Raw genomic sequence first — 12,015 nt, 5'->3', positions numbered from 1 at the left:
TGGCTCTTTCTAAAAGGATGAATGATGATCTCTGAAGCTTTTCTACTTCAAGGCAAAGAGAGAGAGAGAGAGAGAGAGAGAGAGACCACTTGGGATATTAAATCAAGGATTAAAAGGCAGGTGAAGGAGGAGGCAGCCCAAGGCAGAGCAGGGAGTCTGCTCTGGAGGGACATACACATCTGAAAGGAAGGCTGCAGCTACTGCTGTTATCTGAGCCCTGGCAGAGGAGGCTCCTCCTCTTCCTTAACTCTTGCAGAGTCAGAGAGCAAAGTCTGTGGTCCTGGGCTGCAGCTTGGGGCTGCCTGCTTTGCTGCGCGCTGGATGGGGGTAGCGCTTCATGCAGGGAAGCTCCAGGGCTGTGTGCTGATGGGGGACCACAGCCTCGTGCTGCTGGCAGGGCTGTGAGGTGGGGGACCACCCTTACTAATACACTCTAACGCTCTGCTCACACTCCTCACACATTTGGATGCTCTTCCCACCCCTCACCTTGGGCCATAGCTCTGCAAGGTGAAAGTCTTCCTACCAGCCCCCTGCCACGGCCCACCGCAGCCAAGAACGTGTGCCAGGCAAGCCCACGGCCTTCTTTCCTCTGCAACACGGGCTGCAAGAAGTTAATTTATTTTTGGAAAAGCAGCTCTCAGAGTTTGTCTAATTCCATCCGCACCAGCTCCTTTCACTCTATTTTAAACCAGTTCTTACTGTGCTTCAAGTTTATAAAAACAATCACTGCTCCCTGATAAAAGCAGCCCTAATCCTCGGAGAAAGCAAGGAGTCACAAAAGCCGCATCTCCTCCAGGAAACTCTAGCTCAGCTGAAAAGTTCACAGGTAATTTGCATTTCATACTTAATGTCTTTCTGTTCTTATAGCTGCTTTCTCATATGCGTGTTTAGCTATATAGACACATGGCACTTACATAAGTGGCATCCAGTTCTCTAGGGAGATGGAGTGCGGTTAGGCGTTATTGTTATCTGCTGCTTACTCTTGGGTTGTTGGCGGGGGCCTTGGTGGCCAGTGCATCTGGCAAGTCTTGGACTATGTGCAAGAATCGTCCACATGAATCGTCCTGCTTGTTTGGGAAAGAGTACAAGGTGCATTTTGTGAGTCAGGAGCTGGCCCACCTGGAATTCCCAGCAGGGAAACATGGAAAGGTTCAGTAGCTTGCTTTGCAAAGGAAAGATGATGGTGAAGGGCCATGTGAGGTCTTCCCGAAGGCCAGGCTCTTGCTTTGTTGCAGCTGTTTAAAGGCTGCTCTGAAAGTTATTTTAATCCCACTACCAGATCCTGCTCTAGACATCATCCCTCCCTGTGGGTCAGCCTATATGATAGCACCCTGCTTTTGTACTTTTATTCCTGGTTTGATAAGAGGATAGTGTCACAGCTCCATTAACTGTGGAGGGTCATTCTGATTACGCAGAACCCTCAGCCATTTAATGCAGTTTCTCCATGACTCACCAGTGCATCCCACTAAAACTGTTTAGAAAAGCTCCCAGCATCACTCATGCTCAGAAATCCAGGGCATTTATGGACCACTTCATTTCTTTTAAATAAATATATTGCAAAATGTTGCCTGACATAAACTACTGAGCTCATTTGTTGAACACTAAAGCCCTCAGAGAAGACTTTGTCTTCCTTGTGCTGCTGTTGCTGGGGTTTCAGGGTTAATACTTTCAAAAGCCCCGCCTTGGCAGCACCTAAATGGTTACATTTCCAAGACAGTGAAACTGTGCAGGGAGAGGGGATGGGACTCCGAGTGCATTGCCAGGATGAGACTTTGCTGATTCTGTCCTCTCCTTGCAGGCTGCACGGCTCAGCCCTTGTGCGCTTCCTCTCTCTGATTATCACAGCAGTCTTTAAGGCACTTACATGTGTCTGGGAAAATGGGTGAAGTTTTGGGTTTTGATGTTTTGTGCTTTAGCTGGTGCTCTCCTAAAATCTGTCTGGGACCTGGACAACTTTCTCTACTGCCTGTTGATAAAACATGCATCACTTCAGCTCTCAGTAAACAGGAAAAAAAAAAAAGAGAGAGAGCAGCAAAATGAAAGTTCTTTAGAACTGAAAAACCTGGTTTCTTCTGTAAATGCCATATGTCAGGTGACCTGAGGGACAAGCACAACCATATGGGATATAGGGACCACACATCCCTATCTCTGGTGCTGCTCTGTCCGTGTGTTTTGGTGGTCTAGTTTGCGGAGGAAGGGTAATGTGGTTGCTGTGTGGTATATGCAGGCTAAAAATAGTTTCCCTCTCATGCTCCATCTGAATGGGCAACCACATATGACTGTACATGGATTTGTCTGATAGTCCCATTTCAGTTTAAGAGACAAAATATCTTAGTTATGGCTTTGTTCTTCAGCTAACAATGGGTAGCTAAAAATATCTGACTTTGTTCCACTCAATAAAGTTCTCTCAAGGGGAGACACTAATGTTACATTTTTGCCAGATTCATGTAAAACTCAGCCAAAAAAAATTCACATTTTTGCCAACAACTTTTCATAAAGCATGTAACTAGCAAAAAACTTCACACTGTTCTGCGAGTGGGGCTTTGCTCTCTGCTGTGCAACAGCATCCTTGGGCTCGTGGCTGCCCAGCTCCCTGGAGGCATTATAGGAGGGCAAGGCCTGGCTATGAAAGAGCCTCTTCCTCCTCCTCCTTTTCGCATCCTCCTGGCTGGACCATGTTGCTCCCTTCCATGAAGGCTCGCACGCTTCCAAGCCTACCACTTCCACGCAGACCAGCACGGTTGGGCTCAGCGGGTATGCGGCTCAGTGCCATGACAGTGGTGAGGCAGGGCATCACTGCCTGCTCATGCCTGGCTGGGGAAGAGTGCCCAAACACTGCCTGTGGCAGCTGTTTGGTGGTCGCTGTGGTCTCGCTCCAATTTCCATATTTCCCGTTTTATGGCAGTCAGGCTTGGAGGCCAGCCAAGCCGGCCTGGTCCCGCTGTGCAAGCACTGTGTGTGCATTAAAAGCCTGGCACAGCCTTTCTCAACTTGCTTGCTGCCTGACAGCCAAGAGGAAACTAGCAGAGACCTCACTGGGCTGGCACAGGCTCCACAGAGAGGAATATGATGGGTTCTCCCGCACTTGTCCCCATGTCCAACTAAATTCTCCACCTCACCACTGCTTCCACTGTCCCCAGTGCCTCCCCTCTGGCTGCTGTGCTCCACCATTGGTAACTGCATCCAGGCGATTGGGTCATTCAGGAATGCAGGAGGCTGGGGTAGAAGAGAAGAGGTGCTCGCAAAGGGGGATGTTCTCATTTAATGATAAAGCATGGCGAAGGCAACAACTACAAAGCTATCTGGCAAAGCGTTCCCATCCCTTATGCCCATGGTGGGCTGTTCTGGTCAGCCTGCTTTTTGGGTAACACAGCATACTCCCTCCTGCACTGCCTTGTCTAGGCTTTGCAGCTGGTGGGCAGAGCAGATCTGGGGGACTCCAACTGAGAAAATCCCTCTTTCCACACTGAAAGTGGTTTTGCTGAGTACACAGCTGCTCTGCTTGTAACATGCACTTTGCTTTCCAATTTATAAGTGTCCAGGCTCAACTGTACCTCATTTTGCTTTAGACTGGAGAGCTGTCCACCAGGTATTTGTTGAGTGGGACCAAGTCTCATTTTGCTTTGTCTAGCATAAGTAAAAGAGATTGGGTTTCTTATATCTCCCACTGTACAATAATTTTGCAGTCCGCAAATCATTCTTGTAGCTCTTTTCTGAACCTGTTCCAGTTTTCCAGCATTGCTCCTGTTGGATAGACACAACGACCAGTAATGATGTGCCTAATTCTAGATGTCCTTCTCTGTGTTATATTTACTTTCCAAGCCGTAATGCCACATCAGGAACTCCTTTTCAGTTGGTCTCACTGTGCCCCCCGTCCTGTGACCTTGTCTTTTCTCTGGATTCTCTTACTTTTGGATGTGTCCATGTTAAACTCTATTGGGGTTCAGGCTCCTGTGGTAGAAAAGTTTCAGGAGAAGCTTAGAGATGGAAAAGAAAGGAGTTTTATGTGTAGGGGCAGCAATGATCCTTCTATGGAAAGAGTTCAGAAGTGCTTTTGATGCTCCTGAAGGGTAAAGGCAGGAGCGGTTCTGGAAAGGAGAACTGCCATAGTCACTTGGTGAGGGTTGGCTTATGTGGGTTAAGGAAAGGCCAGTGGAGCTGCTTTTAATTGCAATGAGTAGCTGATAGGATCTGATGGGGGAGGGATGCAATCAGGGAAGTAGGTCAGGAGAGGACACTACATGGCTTTTCCACCTGTTGTGGCTGAAGCAAAGCCTCATTTGCTTGTGATTAAGTTGGCCCCTTTACCACTATTGGCATGAAGTGGTTTGGTCTGCAAGGTGTGGAGGACCTGTCTCCTGCTCAAAAGGCTGAGGTTCCAAAGATTGGCTGCCTATCCTGGCAAAGACAAGTGTGTCTTTTGGGAACAAGACACTGGCTGAAATGATTCATGAGGGTTTTGATGCTGTAGTATTCATGGAATGTACCTGCTTTATTTCTTGGCCTTCTTACCTGTTATTGGAGAGAAACTAAGTTAATGTTCTCGATATCAGAACAAAAGAAGTCCAACCCTTTGGTGAATACATCAGCTGTGGGTCAGGCCATGCAGGCCATAGTGGAGGCTCACAAGCCTCTCCAGCAATTAGGGAACCTTATAATATGACTAGGAGTGGCCTCAACACTATCAGGCCGTATCTGAGGGGCTATTGGAAAAGAACGAGGGCCATGTGTCAGACAGAGCAGTCTGGCAGGCCAAAGGTCAGTTCTCTAGGGTTGGGAGCAAGGGAGCAAGAAATTCATTGCTGAGTCTAGCTGTAATGTCACTGAATCTGGACATACCTTCTCAGGGCCTCAAGCCCCAAAGCACCAGCTATGAGTTAGGAGTACCTTGGACCAGGGATACAAGAAGGGGAACGAGAGCCCCAACCTGAAGAGCAGGGAACTATGGGGATGTTGGTCTGCAGATGTGATGTGGTTTTGACTGGATTGTAGGTAAGTCACCTCCCCACGTGCCTTTGAACTCCATCCAAGCTGATTGTGTTTGTCCATGAGCACAGACTGTCGGACACATATGGGTGCTAGCTGACACTGGGCAGTTTGCAGGTGTCTCCCTGCTTCCTGGGACTCAATATGTTGTCCCACAGCGTCCAGCTGGGGGCCTCATTCATGGTGCAGCCACAAAGCTTCCCTCTCCTGTTGGCCTCTCCTTTTGGTGCTGACAGGTAGTTCACAAACAGAGCACAAGCCCTTGCACCCTATGGACCCATGTGCTCAGCAACTAGCTCTTCTGGCTGCCTGTCTGTAGCCAGGAAAGCAATTTTCATGGGACAGGCAAGGAGAGGGAACCTCCATACTACTCCTTCCTTCTTAACCAGCATCAAGCTGATTTTGACTCTAGATGGCTATAGTGCAAGGAATGCAGTCAGGGAAGGCAAGGAAAGACCTTGTGACCATATCCAGGCACTGATACCTGGACTGGAGAACAGTCTGGCATTGCAGACCCTGACTGCTCTGTACTTCAGCATCTACCTTCCACCAGCTGCCAGGAGATGGATGGCTCTATCTTACAGGGGGAGTGGAGGAGCTGGGGTACTACACATAGGCAATTGATCCAACCACTGGAGGATACTCCTTTGGGACCTTCTAGCCACCTCTTGGTGTCTGCATGGCCCCAAGGTGGAATCTCATTATTAGGTGTTTATGCATGTGGTCTCACAACAACTTGCTGTTGTTATCTCTTATCTCATGAGCTGGTGCTACTCATTAGATGCTGATGGTTTAATTAAAGCTACAAGGTAATTTCTGAGAACTTCAGGTGGGGTCATTCTGCCTGGATATTCAGTCTCTGTTCTGTGTGTGCTGCACATGGCTTCCTGGTCAGCATACTCTTCTCCTTGGATTCATGGAGCACATGGAGATCTGCTGTCGGGATTGTTTCCATATCCAACCACTGGTGCTTGGCACGTGATCCTAGAGCCAGAAAACCAGTGCAGTGACCTTCACACTCCTCTTCACCTGGGACCTGCCTACATCCACCCCACCATGTGTCTGAGACATACAGAAGCCACCAGCTCAGTGCTGTCTCTATTGTCTTCCTGGAGAAGGCACAAGGGTAGGAAAAGCACATGTGCATTCTCTGACTCATGATGATTTGTGTCCCAGCCTCAAACCAAAAATAAAAGTTACTTGCATGGGCACTGTTGGAACAGACATGCAGGGCTTATCAACTGTGGCCCAGGAACTTCCTGACTTTTGACCTCATCCTGAGGGTGACATCCACAAGCATCCTGCAGTTAGTAATGGAGCTGTGCCTTCTCTTTGGATATCAGGGTGCAGGGTTTGCTGCATCTCCTGCAGGGCTGGCAGTCAGTCTCTGGATCCTCAAAGCCCAGTGTGCTGTGGGCGAGGTTGTCTCTTCTACAGACAGAGTTCTGTCTAACAGAGCAGGCAACCTCCCAAACAGCTGATTTTTTGCTAGGAAAATGTTTGTCTACCAGCACACTGTACAAAGTGATTCCTAACATCTATCTCTGGGGCACCTCCAGTTGGCCCATGAGCTCACAATGAGAGATCAATGGATGCATTCGCAGAGTTGGGCAGGAGTTCAATGAGCTAAAATAAAATCTAGGCTAAAATGAGCAGATTTTCCCACATATCCCTCAGACCAGCCAGAGAGTAGCCCAGCCTGTTGCACCATGGAGGGGAGGACAGGCAGACACCCTTTGTCCATGGTCTGGATTTGATGTCAAAGAGGTCATGGGATCCCTCATTCCAGCCTCTGCAGAAGGGCAGGGAAGGAGGGGCCACAGCTCCTCCCTGTATACCCCAGAGCAGATTGGAGCTGGGGTGAGAGGATCCTACACCAATCTCTGAGCTGCTGCTACTGCTTTGAGCATCAGCACCTCCATCATGGGGACAATTCTGCCCTGGCAACAAGCAAATACTGCCCTTCATGCCACCTGGGCTGGAGCCAGCAGAGACTCAGACCTCCCCTAGTCCCCTGGACAGGCAGTATGTCCCCCAGGCAGACCCTGAGAGAAGAAGGAGCACGGCAGTGATTTGGAACTGTAAAGTGCATTTCCTGCTGGCTTCTCTTCTTCCCCATTCACGGGATGGGCAGCTTCCAAGCCTGCAGAGGAGTCCTGGTGTGGCAGGTGTGCCCATCCTGCTCTGTGCCAAGTCCCCTGATACTGTTCCAGGGCTGAGGTTGTCAGTGGGAGGTTAAAAATGGTTCTGTATCTCCTGAACTCGTGGCTGGCAGACGTGGCCTGGTATTTCCCTGGGTCATTCTCTGTTAGCCTGGGGCGTTGCATGTGGAAGATGTGTTTGCAGAGAACTATCTACTGTCACCTTTGAAGGCACCTTCTTTCTCTTTCACAGTCATGACCTGTCTTGTGTGCAGCCCCAAAGTGATGCTATGACCACTGTCTCTGCAAGTTTCCAAATTTCCCCTAGAGCCCGGTATAGGGCTCTGGCATCCCAGCCCCCACTAGCTCCTGCTGTTCTCTGCATCTATTCTGACATGGCACAGTACAAGCAGCAGGAGACTGTGGGGTTGCCCCCATGGAGCTGTCCCAGCCTCAAAACCCTCCTATTTGGGTTTCAGAAATCAGGTGTTGGACTCATGATAGTTCTGCATTTGGATCTTCAGTGGTGTCTGCTCAAACTTTGAGCACGGTGCCTGGGGAAGTTCCTCATCACCTGGAGTGCCTGAGAACTCAGTTTAGGAGGAGGGAGGATCTTGGGTTTGCACTCTGCAGTTCTCTGAGCATCATCCAACCCAAACATAGACTCTGACCTTTAATGAGGAAGTCTACCCAAGTCTCTCTGTCTGTTAGCAACATGAATGGGGTCAGACTGCCATCAGCCTGATACTCTTCATACCCAACAGATAACTGGGGGCTTCACACACACCCGTGAGCTCACCAGATCCCTGTCTAGGTTGGTCTTCTGTCATCTTGCAGTGTTCCCTTTGTAATGTTCCTCTCATCATGTTAGAGCTTGTGCTAAAGCCATTGGTGCTCTCTCTGTTGGCATCAGTGTGAACTCAGGATCATTCTGTTTCCTCCATGCCACTGCCCAGCCTTGTCCTAGTCTCACATGGAGTAGGTGTAAAGGGTTGTCTGGAGAAGAACTGGTGTGGATTTGCTCTTGTGCAGGGGAGATTAAGGAAATATGGTACCTGCAAAACACCTCCAGCAGTGGCTTTTCATTCTGGTTCGCTCTGGTTCAGTTCTCCCTCTCTCTTCCCCAGCAGAATGCCCATGCTGCACAGAAGGCTGTTCTGCAGGAAAACTGTCCTAGTGCCCTCCTGAGAGCTGTCACCCAAGCACAGCAGCTCACACCCAGCCTCTGTGGCCAGTCCAGTCCCCAGTGAGAGCCCAGGGCCTCCTACTCTCCTTATAGCCCACCATCCCCATTAACTGCAGAGCCAGTTTCACTCATGTCATTTCTCAGGCCTCCCTGGGCCAATCCAGCCAGCCACACATTGCTGTGGTCAGTGGCAGGGAAGAGAAAGGAGTGACTGGAGCCTATTCAGGATGGCAATCTGGCAAACCCTTTTTAGAGGAGCACTTCTGCTCTTATAATGAGTTTGTGAGCAACAGGGTGCTTCCATTCTGTGCCTCCATCAAGTAACATAGCATTTTGCTCCCAGACTGGCTGAGTTTTGCACCGTTTCTGAATTTATAAGAGCTAAATTGCTGCTGAGGTAGGGTACACGGGGAGGAAGTCAGGCTGAACTTCTCCCCATAGGAGGCAGATCAGAAGTGAAAGCTCAGCAAGTTTCTGGATTTTTCCTATAAGGTCTTGCTGAAATGCAGAGGGACCTGAGAATGAAAGAGCTGAAGAGAGCACATGGATCCAATAGGGTGTGGAACAAGCTCCAGTGCATGTCTGTGCACGATGTTCCCTATCTGCACTGTGGGCTAATGCAATAAATCAAAGTGGATCACTAGCAGGAGGCCTGTCAGAGCAGGTCATGTCACAGGCTTTGACACTGGCCAGCCAGCTGCTGGACGGGGCATATGGAGTTTGTTTAACCAGCAACAGTAGCACATATTGCTTGGGTCCAACCGCTCATTTTGCAGTGCAAATAACAATAACATCTATTTGCAGTTGATGGAGGGTTGCAGTGCCATTTGGGATTTGCTGTCAGCTCAGGAAATGTTCCTGTGAAAGTCTTTTCCCTCCCAGTGTTAGAAGAAGAGGCTTGAGTCCTTTCTGAAGTGGCACAATGAATAATATCTCCCAAGAGATGTAGCAAATGCTGTGAAATAGCCTCACAGAGCTGTGAGCTCCAGCTCAAAGGATCCTGCTGTGTTCTGTCCCTGGAAAACTTGCAGTGTCTTATTTCTACTCAACAAACAACACGTAGGCATCTCCACCAGCGGCTGTCATCACTACTCCAAGGAGTCATCCTGGCATGCCGTACGGAGTCCCCGGGTTCAGAACTGACAAACTGCTCCCTCCCCTGAGATCGTGTTTTCTTTGCTGCTCAAGCGTGTGTGTCCTTGCGCTGCACGGGGCTTCCCACTTGTGTTGTGTTTCTGTGGCTGGCCTGGTGAAGGGCAGAAGTGGTTGCAAATAGCTCTTTGAATGCTGAACTGCCATTAGCACAGTCGGGCCTGCTGCTCTCACAAACCTCACTGCTAAGTGGAGTTCAAATGATGGAAATGGTCCTGTAAGTGGTATTTGAGCTTGAAAAATTCTTTATGCTGTTGCTTACTCATCCCTGCTCCACTGTTCCACTGTCTCTCTCTATTTCTCCAGAATTTTGAGTACGGTAGATTCAGGCCTACGTCTACTAGGCTCCTTTAGTGAAAGTCTTGGAGAACAATCAGGATTCCTGGGACTGTGTACTTCCCCATCCCGTTATGGTGCTTTTGTGAAGCAAAATGGTTTCCTCCTCTGATTAGTAATGCAATCAACTGAAAAGTGAAGGAGGTGCATAATTCCTTTACCCTGACCAATGCAGCAATTGCACAGCCCTTCTGGCAGGGATTGTCTTATGTCTGCGTGGCAGCCAGTGCAATGGGACTGCGTTCCTACTGTATCCTAGAGGTAGGATAATGTTAGTGAACTGTACTGTTCATGTTTTCCCAGAGCTTTATCCTGTAGTTAAATTTCATCTTCAGGGATGTGTGATAAGGAAAGGCAGACGAACATGCTTTCGGAAGGTTTTCTAAAGACACTCCTTAGCTCAGAATTAGCAGGATGCAGACTATGCCAATAATATATGTCACTATAGACACTGCCAGCCTTATTCTTCCTTCCATACATCTATCTGTCAGAGGTCTCCTGCCCTTCAGCCAAGACACTACCTCTGTCTCTCATCTGTCTGCTTCTGTCAGCTCCGGATATAGCCTCACTTCCTACTCACAGAGTTTCTTGCTCCTTTATGTGCAAGTATTTTCCTTACTCTTTTTCTGAAAACACAAGATATCTCATATATATAATCATCTTTTCCTGATTTTTTACATCTTCCTTACCTCTCAGCATTTGTATTTTCAAGGGCTGCACAACACTTTATTCCTCTTATTTCCTCTCTGCTGTTCCAGACTCTGCACCCATGAAGACAAGCTGGAGAAAACAGCAGAGTGCCAAGTGCAGGAAGCAGAGAGAACCAAAGGGTATAGAGGTCCTGGGCACTGCATGGTCAGGGCACCAGGGCCTAGGAGTAGTAAAGGGGCGGAGTTCACATTTGTGACCGCTACAGATCATTTTCTTGGAGGAGAGGTGCATTTAGTTCAGTCTGTAGTGCAGGAGGATCTCTGCTGTTGCAAGTACAGTGCTATAATTACTAAAATGAGAGCAGTTATTATTAAAACCAGGACATAAAGAGTGTCCTGAGGGCTGGTGCTCATAGCAATTAACCCACAGCACACAGCCAAGCCCAGACAAAGAGATAAGGGATGTCTAAGCTGAGGGTGGGAGTCAGCAGCTTTTTGCAGAACAGCCCTGGTTTTGCACTCTGTAGCTGTGCAGTGGTCTTGACTATAAGCCCTTGCAGGCTCTTCTGTTGGAGATTTTCACCCATATATTGTGCTTGGTAGTATCTGATCCTCTACACTGCATTCTCCAGGACCATCTGACTGCAGCACGCACACTCTGGGCTGCCCAACTCCCCAGCCATTTGTCACGGAGAAATTTAACTTTCTGAAGTCTGCAAGCTTGCTAAGAATAAACTTAATAAATTAGTGAGCATATTTAAAGTGCACCACTGCTCGCTGATCTGGCATTTTAATCTACTTGTGAAGCTATCCAGAGTGTTTGCTCAGCGTGTGGCCAAGTTCTGAAATATTTGCATGCTGCTATTGTCAGTACATCTTTTGACCCTTTGCAAAAGGATGGCAGGAGGAGTGAATTTATAAGAATCTTCCACTGGCGAAGGTAGCAGAGTCGTTCTTGCTAACACACTCAGTAGAGTTATCTCCCTTAGATCATCTTCGCCTGTTATTCCGATCTGGTGGATGAGATACTATTAAACAAAGCAGCTGTGTTTTATGCTCTCCAGGGCTACATATCCTCTTCAGTGACACACATTCTTTACAGGTCAGTTGTAAAACATGTTTGATGTTGGCACATAGGCAGCCTGAGCAAACCAAAGCTACTCTTTCCACTTAGGAATGACAGCAGTCATAGCTGCAGGTTAGACTAGCCTCTGACCTGTTAAGGCACGAAATGGCTTGCTGGTTTCCTTCCTGACTCTTCCCTGTGGCCACAGTGAGGTGGCAGAGGGGAAGAGGGAGAATATAAGGAAGATAAGGACCAAACTGTAATGCTCAGGGCACCAGGAGCTGGTTCTCCCACCCTCATTCTCTGCGTTGTTGCAACAGCTTGGATAATGGTCCCTCCCCAGAATGTCTAGCCTTTCCACAAGCTGCCTGTTTCTGGCCAGCTTCTGAGGATTCACAATATCACAATGAAATGGGACAAGAAGCCCACAGCTCTCTAAATCCTTGGCCATGCTTCTTTCGGTAACTATCTCCATGCTCTGGTGTGCACCTGGTGTAG

The 12,015-nt window shown here is 48.6% G+C and overlaps 1 protein-coding gene across 5 annotated transcripts in view; it reads left to right on the top strand.

The window, feature by feature from the left end:
• Nucleotides 1-718: 718 nt before the first annotated feature.
• The window catches only part of MYOCD (myocardin), a 272,623-nt gene continuing 261,326 nt past the window's right edge, over nucleotides 719-12,015 (top strand). For all 5 annotated transcript variants that reach the window (XM_062591806.1, XM_062591803.1, XM_062591802.1 and 2 more), the window contains exon 1: nucleotides 719-826. The gene's annotated coding sequence lies outside the window, so the exon portion shown is untranslated. The remainder of the gene's footprint in view (nucleotides 827-12,015) is intronic.

The sequence above is a fragment of the Rhea pennata genome, chromosome 19 (assembly GCF_028389875.1).
Source record: "Rhea pennata isolate bPtePen1 chromosome 19, bPtePen1.pri, whole genome shotgun sequence".
Lineage (NCBI taxonomy): Eukaryota > Metazoa > Chordata > Aves > Rheiformes > Rheidae > Rhea > Rhea pennata.
This window is presented reverse-complemented; position numbering and strand designations above follow the sequence as displayed.